General features: G+C 38.4%; 1 protein-coding gene across 6 annotated transcripts in view; it reads left to right on the forward strand.

Annotated features, from left to right (window-relative positions):
* Positions 1-389: 389 nt before the first annotated feature.
* AGTR1 (angiotensin II receptor type 1) overlaps positions 390-12305 on the forward strand; it is a 44864-nt gene continuing 32948 nt past the window's right edge. The window contains exons 1-2 of one of the 6 annotated variants that reach the window (XM_050778184.1): positions 390-481; positions 10090-10172. The gene's annotated coding sequence lies outside the window, so the exon portion shown is untranslated. Of the gene's footprint in view, positions 482-507; positions 692-760; positions 1260-10089; positions 10173-12305 lie in introns of those variants that run through there. The other 5 variants (XM_050778186.1, XM_050778185.1, XM_050778187.1 and 2 more) reach the window with 5 other exon arrangements.

Genomic DNA, 12305 nt, shown 5'->3' on the forward strand with positions numbered 1-12305 from the left:
ACCCGCAGCTCGCTGCCCCTCATGACCCCTCGCTAGGCGGGGTTCGAGGCCAGGTGGACGCTAATCTGATAGTTGACAGGGGACAACTGTGGCATCATCCTTGCTGCCGTCAGTATCCTGGGAGGGAGGAGGTTGGGCCGGGAGGGTCTCCCGGGGCGGGGCGAAGGAGGAGGGAATGCAAAACAGAGCCTCGTCCCCGGAACCCAAGAAGCAGCAACGCCCCTCACTATAAATTCGGAGCTGCCTCCTCGCCGATGATTCCAGCGCCTGACAGCCAGGACCCCAGGCAGTAGCGAGTGACAGGACGTCTGGACCGGCGCGCCGCTAGCAGCTCCGCCGGGCCGCGGCGGTGATCGATGGGGAGCTGCTGGAGCGGACCCAGCGAGTGAGGGCGCACAGCTGGGACGCCGAGGCGGCGGGCGGGAGACCGCACCAGCGCAGCCGGCCCTCGGCGGGACGTGACGCAGCGCCCGGGGCGCGGGTGAGTCCGCGCGGACCGCCAGGCACGCTTGGGGGACTTCAGGGGTGGGGTGCTAAGTTTCATGTCACGGTGTCCTAACTGCTGGCTCTATACTGGGAAGCTCTCTGGGACCAAGGAAAGAGCGACCGTAGTTCTGGTCAACGCCTGCCCCTGGAGCTGGCCACACTTCACCAGATCAGGTGAGGGGCTTCTGGAACGGGAGGGAACAAGGTAGGTTTGTTTGCCACGTGCCCCGAAATTCTCAATCCATTTTGACCAAACTCTTCCGAGTGTAAGCAAGAAATTTACAGAAATAAGATGCAACTCAATAAACTTTCTTCCTGAGGCTTTTAGTTAACTCTTGTCTTTTAGCCATCATCTGAGTCGGAAGCCCATAGGACTCTGCAAGGCGTTAGTTTAAAAGTTGTGCTACTTTTGAGGTGAAGTTAAGAGTGTCCCCATCCACGCTCTCTGCTTCCCAGACGATGTCCCTGCGCTGCTCACCTCCCCTTAGCTCTCTCCCTGCAAACTATAGCGGTGGGTCCTAGACAGGGGACGTCCTTCAACCTGGGCCAAACTCTCCCACCCTCAGGGTTCCTAGATGCTCTTTGAATGATCAAACTGAGGAAGAAGAAGCAAGATATCTCCACACCCCAATCCCTACAGCCTTAGCCAATGCATTTGTGTAACTGAGACAGGATTTTAGCAAAAGGTCTTCTGTTTCACAGGACTAAACAGAGCCTCTGGCGGGCCACTCCCCGGCACCCAACTCCATCCTCCGATTTTGTTAAATGTCCAGGTAAACATCTCCACAGTGCCAGCCTGTTATAGTCTCCTGAAGACCTCAGAAATTCTTCGCCAAAGTGTCTCCTTCTGCACTGTTTTTTGGGGCAACCATTTGTGACCTGGCTATTGAGCTCACCTGGGCCCCCTTCTCTTCGTTTACTAATAGCCTCGTTAAGTATTAAAAACTTACTTTCCCCCACTCAGGAACCCTCTCCTAACGAAAGTTTGGGTACTCACTTTCCCCTGGGATCAAATTTGGGACTTGGCGACATTTATTTCCTGTGTCATTCTGAGAAGATAAAGTAAGAGTAAGAGGCAAGCAATTTGGCACCCTATTGATCTATTTTATTACTTGGTTGAGCAACTTGTGCTTCCCCTTGAAGCTGCTGCATCCCAACATGATTCTCTTGTTAGTTACCACCTGAGGTTCTTGGATCTCCAGGTGTTTATTTCACATAGCATATGCTTTAACCCTCTTATAAGTCTTCTCTAAGAAAGGAACTGCCATACTTCCCTTGTCTTCTCTGATGTCTCCCCAGCTGTAAAGGCCCCACCTGCATAACCTATCCTCAGGCTGTGATGTATTCCCGGGTGCCCTGGTACCTTCTCCTTCCTCTTCACCACCCTTCCTGACAGTGTAGGAGCAGGAAAGCATGGGGAGAAGGGAAATGGAGACTCCCACTTAACTTGCTGTGTGATAGTAGGAGCATTATTTCACAACTCTGAACCTCAAGTCTCTGCCCATAAGGTCCCCTACAGTGATATAATTCCTTCCTTCCTTTTGTTTTTTGGTTATTGCTTTAAAATAAAAGTCTAAGCTTAAGGCTAGGTTATAGAAACTGCCCATCATAATTGCTAGGTCTCAACATTTGCTTAACTTCTGTGATTCTTAGTTTCACGTCTGTTATCCACTCTCTATCCCCGCCACCTTTTTTTTCCCTGACTTCATTGTTCTTTGTTCCCATCTTGAGACCTTGATTTCTGGTTCTGCTCTTCTTTGACCTTAAACTGAATCAACTGTTCCATCATCCAACTCAGAAGAAAATTGTTTTCCTTCCACCGGTTCCACTGATGCCAATGGAAGACTTGTCTTCCTTGCGATTTGCAAAATGTCTTTCGGTCACTGGTGCTGCGGCAACGCTGCTGTCCCACAGCATTCTAAGCTTAAATCTTTCTCTCTCTTACCCTGGGTCGGTATTCAAAAAAGGGCAGATTTGTGGGTTGCTCAGGTTTCTCACTTTTCTTTTCTTTCTTTCTAGTTTGGGGTCAGAGTTGTGTATTTGTGTATATAATTTTGTTTTGGTTTTTTGTTCCTGCTGCTACTTATGACTGCTGTTATTTCGATTACAACTAATTAATACTAATGATTCATTTTCCCCTATGCTAGAGGGAAAATTAAGGAAGAAAAGTTTAATCTGCTACTTACCCAAAGCCCAGGTGAAATACTTAGCTGAGAAGGAATTTAAAACTCATAGTTTAAATGCATGATGCATGTCTGCTGTCATTTTATCTGTGCTGCCACAGTGTCCTTTCAAGCAGATAACTGAGAGTTGCTGTATTTTGCCTTTGAATTTGTTACAGGGACAAAAATAGTGACCCCTCACATTTATGTGTTTTGGCTGCTTAATGCAAGCTCTTGCCCTCTAGCCCCATGCTTATTAGTTTACCTAGCTCTTTTTTTGCTCGGTCGTAACTGGAGAATGCCAAAGAGTCTCCCAAGTAGGCTACCAAATTAAGAATGGTGTTTAAAAGTTTGCAGTAAGCCCAAGTGTTGTAAAGATTAAAATGCTGTTTTGAAGATGTGCTGTGGCAATAAACAAATATGGAGCCAGAGCAACAAAATGTGACCAAGTGTCCAAGCCTAGCTTAGGAACACTTTTCTCCCATGTTATCTAGCAAACTGACAAATCAGCTTTCCAACTCGTAATGATTGGAAAATGCTATTATTTTTCTTCAGAATAGTCTTAATGTTTCTTTTTCAAAATTGCCTAAGATCATTGGATTATGTGGTTTGTGTTTCTTTTCACATAGGTGCTTGTTAAAGCAGTATACTCAGTCTCTGATAAGCAACAGTAAATTTGATCGATTTGTATCCTAAATTTATCTATCGCTTTACATTTTGTTTTATTCATAATATGAACTTTAGCTTCTAAAAATCAACTTTTTAATAGTTTAATATATAAAACCATCTTAAATCAAGGAATATCTATATGACTTAAGGTAGTATTCCACTGAATTGAAAGTGACTACCGTAATCCTATTAAAACTCTAAAATACAATGTTTTAATCACAGAAAAAAAAAAGTCTTATAATTTAAAGAACTATAAATTGCCGGATGTTTCCCTAGTTATTACATTAGTGACAAATTAGACAACTGGAAATAGAAAACAGAGTATATGTTTAGAACAGTCATAAAAGGACTAGTGACTATTGCTGCTAGCTGTGGTTGTATTAACATTAAAATATTTACTATCTGATTTTTCTTCTTTCTTATCATAGCAGATGCTTTGAAAAAATTTCTTGCATATGAAAATCAAAATTGTCTTCCAAAACATTTAAGTAACAGAAAAATTCATTATGTAGTGTAAATGCTGTATGATTACATTCCTTTACATTATTCTTATAGTTAATTTAGAAGGGTTTGAATTGTTTCTGTTTTGTTTATATTTGTTTCCTCAATAGGTGCATTCTCTAACTGTCTTAAGTAGAAACAAACGTCTACAATCTATCAGTGATTATCAGTCTCCTTCCTATTACCAAGAATATTTTTATTGTGTTGTTAGTCTCGCGTTTAATTATTTTTTTAACATTTAAAAGTTTGGAAAATGGGTAAAAAAATGAGTGTGCCTTGTTTCCTATTATTACAATGTGCCTTCCTATATCAAGTCCCAATTCTAGATGTTCTTCAAACTTAAAATCATAGAATTAATAATCCTTCAGTTTAAGTCAACTTTTATGTGATTTCTCGTCCACTTAGACACACATAGATGCCTTCATCTTCACCAAATAATGTAGAAATTTTATTTAGATCAATGGATTTAAGTACTCTGTATGCTTAACTATGAAATAAGAATATTGAGAAATACACATATGATTGTGTACTTTTGTTGTTGTTGTTGTTTGGTTTTTTGAGACAGAGTCTTGTTCTGTTGCCTAGGCTGGAGTGCAGTGGCATGATGTCAGCTCACTGCAACCTCTGCCTCCCAGATTCAAGTGATTTGCCTGCCCCAGCCTCCCTAGTAGCTGAGATTGCAGGTGCATGCCACCACGCCCAGCTAATTTTTGTATTTTTAGTAGAGAAGAGGTTTCGCCATGTTGGCCAGGCTGGTCTCAAACTTCTGACCTCAAGTGATCTCCCTGCCTCGGCTTCCCAAACTGCTGGATTACAGACATGAGCCACAAGCACCCGGCCTGATTGTGTACTTTTAAGGAGAATTTGTTGTTGCCAATTTGCTAAGTTTATTTAGTTATTTTCTCATTCTATATTAGTCAAAGCTTCTCTTATCTACTTTGGAAAATGAAGAATTATGTCTATAAAATATATCAACAACAGTTGCAGATATTTACAGAGGAAATACTGTGGATCTGAGTGATATTAGGCCCTGAGGACACACGCCAAAGTGTAAAAATGGTCTTTGCCGTAGAGATAGAGTAGTCAAACTGAGCACATATTTTGGCATGGGTCTCTAATAGTCTAATGCTAGTAGGGTGGGAAGCCATTTAAAAATGGCCCCTCCTTCTGTCCTGCCTTTCAGACCAGACAGAATGTCTAAAGTGGTCACACTGTTTGGTTCTGGCCACTTCTGTAATAACCACTGCTCCTTTCCCCTCCTCGTGAGATTATAACTCCTTTGATAGTATAGACGGCACCTAACGCATCCTTGTTTCCTTTTACTAAGTGTTCCACGAAGTCACTTGCTTGCCTGTTTGTTTTTGGCTAAAACTATAGAAAATGTTAAATACATTTTCAGACCCTTATATTTTAAAAAAAATGTTAAGAAATAAATAATTCTAATCTAATTTAGGTATACTATCCTATTACACACAATGACGAATTTGATGCTTTTGTCTGGCTAATTGAAGAGCTAAGCATGAATACAGTATTTCAGTCTACAGCAGCAGTGGCAAGGGTAAAGTGGAGAAAAGACTAAGGAAAGAAAAATTTAAAAGAATAAAAGGTTGAAATATTAAACCGGTGGTTCTTAAGACGACAAGAATATTGGAATCACCCAAGGGGCATATGAAATATGTACATTTCATCCACACCTTCTTTTCTCCCGGTTCTCATTCCCCCTTTTGAGACACATTGTATTACAAATTAGGAGGAAAACATCTCACGTGTCCGTTTCCATATTAGCCTCATGGGCATTACCTGAGAGTTTGTTGGAACTGCAGAATCTCAGACACTGTCCAGACCCATTGATTGCATAAGAATCTGCATTTTAGCAAGATCCACAGGTGATTCAGATGCACATTAAGGGAAAAGAAACACAGTATACAGTACCTGTGGCTTGTTTAGAATAATTATGAAGAGGTGTTTTCTTGACTTTTAACTAACTTTTTTTTTTTTTTTTTTTTTTTTTTGAGACGGAGTCTTGCTCTGTAGCCCGGGCTGGAGTGCAGTGGCCGGATCTCAGCTCACTGCAAGCTCCGCCTCCCGGGTTTACGCCATTCTCCTGCCTCAGCCTCCGAAGTAGCTGGGACTACAGGCGCCCGCCACCTCGCCCGGCTAGTTTTTTGTATTTTTAGTAGAGACGGGGTTTCCCCGTGTTAGCCAGGATGGTCTCGATCTCCTGACCTCGTGATCCGCCTGTCTCGGCCTCCCAAAGTGCTGGGATTACAGGCTTGAGCCACCGCGCCCGGCCCTAAAATATATTTTTATATGCATACTTTTTGTATATCAATTATACTTCAATAAAGCTTTTTTTAAAAAAATAGTAGATGACATACTTTTAAAAATTAACTTTTGAACCCAGGTGTGGTGGCTCACACCTGTAATCCCAGCACTTTGGGAAGCCAAGGAGGGAGGATCACTTGAGGCCAGGAGTTTGAGACCAGCTGAGGCAACAAACTGAGACCCCCATCTCTACAAAAAATAAAAAAAAAATTACCTGAGCATGGTGGCACACACCATGTGGTAGTTGGGACCTATAGTCTCAACTACTCAGGAGGCTGAGTTGGGAGGATCGCTTGAGCCTGGGAGGAGAAGGCTGCAGTGAGCCATGATCACACCATTGCACTCCAGCCTGGGCAACAAAGAAAGACCCTGTCTCGAATAATAGTGATAGCAATAATAACTTTTGATATCTCTATTTTTTCTCATAAAAAATCCAAAATTTTCTGTTTACCTTTTGGTACTCTCATGCTATAAAGTAAATTCTCTCTTGGATTGAACAAGTAGTTATTTTCTGTTTTCTACATATACATAGACTGTTCAGCATTCCAACTCAAATTACATACTACTTTTTCAGCTTTTAATATAAATGCTTACTTACTACAAGCATGGTTTACAAAAATGTGGGAGAATATAGTTACTAACCAGTCAGTGCTCAAGCAAGTGGTGATGTATTTTAAGCCAGTGACTCCCCACATGATTCAGTCCCCGAACTACTTCACCTAGGGCAGATAGATTCTCTGGCAGCCATCAGTTGGATCTGTCCAAATATCTCCTGTTTTGACAGGAGCTTATTGATGTTGGTCAAGACAGGTGTGTATGAGTTCTCTGGGATCATGTTTGAGGGGAAACCTGTGCCAACAGGACTAAGCAGCCACTTTTTCAATGGTATTGAGAAAATTTGTAGGAGATAAAATTTCACCAGCTGCTTGAATCTAGAACTGTGGATATTCAAGTACCACTGACATTACAAGATCTAATCTGTAAGTTATGGGTTAGGGCAAAATCAATCCAGGCTGCCATCATGACAAGTAGTGGAAGTTGGAGAGAAGGAGAAATATCCAAAAGCTATCTTATACATAGCAGGCAGAGTTTCTTAGTACTAATAAAATATAAAGTACCAGTGATCACCCTCTATAGCCCTTAAGAGTCCCCTGGTTTCACTGAGCCCCAATATTTGTGACTGTGGCTGAATGCAATCTGCACAAGGTTTCCTTTTTAACAGTTGGAAAAAATCTCATAGCATAGCATTTTTTCTAGTAAATTTCATATACTTAACAACTTTATCAGCACGTATACTTTCCTTCACACTTACAATTTTATCAGCACATATACTTTACTTTTTAACTCAAATTCTTCTTGCCGTCAATTCAAATGCTCCTGCCCTTAGAATGAGAATTTTCCATTAACCCAGCTTTAATAATCTAACTCTCTTTCCCATTCAAATGATGTCACTTCATATAAAACACATTGTATCATGATGTCTCCCAGCCCTCAGTTACACAGTTAATTGCTGCCACTTTATCATGAATGAAAAAGAATTTGATGTGATTCTTGGGTAATGATTTCTTGAGTATGTCCTGGCCTATTATCTACTGAGTTACCAGAATGGATTTTTGAGAGAACACACAATTATTCCCATTCCTTTTAATTTCCATTAACTTAAGCCATATGATAGAACATTACAGTTGTTATATATTTTATATGAATATAAAATGTAATATATAATTTATATATTTTAAACTATTTAGTGGCAAGGAAAGATAATAGTAAGTGAAAACATCAGTGTATAACACATGAATCATAAGTGTGATCCCATGTATGTGTATACCTGGTAGATGCTTGTCAAGGTGCCATTAAGGTCTTGGGTTATTGGCATCTTAATGAAATTCATTTAATTTTGTTAGGATTGATTTGTTAGTAAAATCACTTACATATTTTTTAAATGCATGCATATCTGTGGAGTCAATAAGAAAAATTAGGAAGAATATACAACACATCTTAAGAGCTTTTGAGGTTGATTTTTTTTCTTTCTTTTGTATGTACCTACAAAATTTTCTATAATGGATCTCTATTGATTTTATATTGTTTACTTTCTATTTGTCTTGGAATTTCTATTACTTTATTTATAATTCACTCTAGATTTTAGGTACTAGACAACTATTATTAACTCTCTGGAGACTGGTACTATAAATCTGACCCTTTCTGTAATTTTTTTTTTCTACAGTACACTAGTGTCTCACAAAGAGTCCACAGAATTCACACTGTCATGATATTTTATAGAAGAAATCATTTTATGGGAAATTTATTTTGTTAATAGATCCTTCCAATGCTAACATTATTCTGTATAACAATGCTAAAGTTAGTATGCCTAAATGCTAAAGTTGGTATGCTAAAGTTGGTCTAAAAATTAACCTATATACCATCTTCTTGAATAACTCTTCAACTTTAAATAAAAGTTCTTATTTAAAAAATCCTCCTATATATAATGAAAAATATTGATGAATTTGACTACATAAAAATAAATGCTTATACAGTAAAAAGTACCATAAACAAAGTTATAATCTAAACAAGAAACCTGGGAACGCTCTTTGCCAGCCATTACATGTAAAATTCCTGTTTCCTTATCATAACATGAGCTCTTTAATGTGAGAAGCAATAATCAACCTAATTGAAACATGAGCAAGAGCCATGGCTGAGCAAACTAGTAGAAGAATTACTATGGAAACAGTGAGAAAATGAAAAGAAGTTCAACCTCATTCATAATTAACGAAATGCACATCAAAACAAAGATATGCCCTTTTACTTATCAGATAAAGAAAAAATGATTTGATAAAATCCAGATTATTGGTATTATAACTTGGTATAACCTTAACAGAGGACGTTTTGTAAATATCTATCAAAAACGTAGCATATACAAACAATTTGGTTCAACAGTCTGTTTAGAATTTATTATACTGATACATTCATATAAGTACAAAAATGCATATATATATATATATAAAAATATTATTATTGAGACATTTTTGTAGCAGCCAAAAGGAAAACTGAAAAAACAGATTAAGGGTCATTAATAGCAGACTGGTTAAATAAACTATGTGTCAGTACAATGAATGAAATATTGTACAGCCATCAAAATGAATGAGGTAGATTTATATATGCTGATGTAGAAAATCTGCTAGCCATAATAAGTAAAATAAATAAAGCAGAGAAGAAAACACTATGATGTACAAAAAGAAAAAACTATAGATATACATATTTATATGCATGTGTATGCATTTTTTATGATTATACATATTTATATGCATGTGTATGCAAGTCCTAGAAGGAAACATAGGTAACTATTAGTAGTACCTCTGGGAAGTAGATGCAGAGAAAAGTAATAGAGGGTAAGGATATGTTTACTTTTATTTTACATCCTCCTGTAACTTGACATTTATATAACACATTAGCATTACTTCTGTGAAAAAGAAAACAGAAAAGGTAATCTTTTAAAAAGGTATTTTTAAAATTATGGTAAAATAAAATTTGCATAAGCTTTATACTAAGTAGTAGAATCATTTAACCAAGTTTAGCTATAGATTCACAAGTAAAAATCCAATCTATTTTCATATTCTTACATTTAGTAGCCATGTCTATAGAAAGAAATGGCTAGGAATGAGACTGCGCTATTTTACCCTAAAACATTCTTTTTCTCTTTGCCTAATGTATATCTACAAGGGCATTGGGGAAGATGTTGACCACAGGCAGGAAGATGATGAGATCCTGTGCCCACCACTTAATGCAATCTAGCTCTATATAAGGAAAAATATGTTCTTGATGTGAACCAGATGGTTTCATTCCCTTCAAAAACATTCTTAAGATGCAGTGTTGAAGCTTACTCTGTAAATTAAAAAATAAAAACTTGACTCTATTCAGTGAAATGCTTTAATCATTTTTTTCTTTTTAGGTTGATATTTGACAAATTGATCTAAAATGGCTGGGTTTTTATCTGAATAACTCACTGATGCCATCCCAGAAAGTCGGCACCAGGTAAATGCCTTACATCTACAGCAGTGGGCCTGTCAGCAATTTTCTCTAATGTGTTAGCAGTGGGGAGAGTACAAGAACCCACACACACCATTATCTTGTGAAAGAAGTAGAGGAAGCAGAAAATAATGAAATCCCAGTCTTACCACATCCCCTCCAATATACATATTAAGAGCATATGTATTTATATGGTTTTAAACATAAATAACATCAGAATTACTAAGGTATTTCCATTCATGTACTGATAATGAATCATGCGAGAAAGTCCTTTGGCAAGGACTCCACGTGGCCACAGGTGATTGCTTCGAGCAGTGTTCTTCCTGTGTAGGGCTTGAGAGGACCAGGAGGGAAATGACTGTACTCTCTTGTCAGCTACTTCCTGGGCCATTTCGGTTCTTTGATACCCCAGTGCTCACTTTCAGAAGTCTTAAGACCATAAACCTTAACCGTTGACCTTGTCACCTTCAGAAAACCCAAATGTCTCAGAATTTCATTCTCACAAACTTCTACCTTCCTCCAATGATGAGATATAGGAAAAAAGACAATATGAAATTGGAGATGGAGGTGCCCTCTCAGCCTCTTTACAAGCATGAGTCACACGGCAGGGCATTAAACTCTCTCGCAACCTGGTGTGGAGCACAGCAGGGTTAGCCAGGACTGCTTTGTCTATCTAACTCTTGTTACCTGGACCTGTGTGATACTTTTCATAACAAGAGTCTGGGATTTACCTAACTAATAAGACTTCCCCCACCCACCTTACAAAAACTCAGTTCAAAGAACAAGCCCTCGGCTTCTCCTAGTCCCCTCCAGGGAAAATGAAGAGTAGCTTTTCCTATTCTGAATATGTTGTGCTCCCATTTTATCAAAGTAGAGGATAGATACGTAGGTGCTGAGTGGGTAGATAAATATTAGAGGTGATGCTTCTTCTTTGCTGTAATAGATGGGCAAGTATGAATCATTTTCTGGAAGGTACTCCACAGTGGTGGTGTTAGAAAACTATTTAGAATGCCTTTAATCTTGGAGATAAAAATAGTAATGCTTTACAGAGTTCTGTCAATGGATATCTTTAGGGATATTTTATTTTGGGAGGTTTTTTCTGATTTTGTTTTTTTCAGGTCTAGCGAAGCTTGGGAATCTGGACTGTGCATATTTTCCGCAAAAAATCCCCTCTGGAAAGAGTGTATTAAGATACATATCCTAGGATGACACAAAGACAGTATACTTTATTTTACATCTTAAAAGTATTGAACAGAAGGAGTTTTGTCCATGATACCCCATCAGCCCAATAGCAGGAAAAGCAGGACACTTACCCAGGGGATTCTTACTGGAAATGATTCTTGGAATCAGCCTTCCTTCTACTGTATTTGGGAAGTCTTTGGTTTCAAACATTCACACATTTGTAGCAAAGCTTCCCAAATAACTATGATGTTTTACTTAGGAATAACAAAACATGGAAGAAAACATTCTGTGAAATTTTAAACTTTTTCAAACCGTTAAGTTTCAGATGAATAAGTAAAACATACTTAATTCTAAGAAGCTATTTTTTGTTCATCAAAGAACTGATGTTATACCAGTTCTAATATTAATTATCAACCTTTCCCTGGTTTTCCTGTAAAATAATCTCCAAGGCCCTATCTCAATCCGTGGGCAGTATACTGAAATACAAAAAGTGTTCGCAAAAGGACCTTCTGAACTTTGCAGTCTCCCTTTAAAACTTTTACCAACTTAAAACTACAGAACTCTGATCTCTTATTGATTTAAACCAGTGATGTGTAAACAGCACTTCAGAGCTTGTTTTACAGGACCAAAAAAATTATGCTGAAATCTACTCATGACAAATGGGAAAAACCTGATTAGTACATTTAAACGAATAAATAAAGAACCATATTCAATGGCTTAAAATTTATAGACCTGCATCATCCAATATGGTAGCCATTTACTATATCTGGCTATTTATATTTAAATATAAATTTATTAAAATTAAATAAAACTAAAAATTCAGCCCGTCTGTTGCATTACCCCCATCTCAAGTGCTCAGTAGACACATGTGGTTAGTGAACAGCACAGATTTAGATCATTTCTATCATAGGAAGTACTACTGGACAGTACTGCTGTAAACACATTTATTAATAATGC

This window comes from Macaca thibetana, chromosome 2 (assembly GCF_024542745.1).
Source record: "Macaca thibetana thibetana isolate TM-01 chromosome 2, ASM2454274v1, whole genome shotgun sequence".
Lineage (NCBI taxonomy): Eukaryota > Metazoa > Chordata > Mammalia > Primates > Cercopithecidae > Macaca > Macaca thibetana.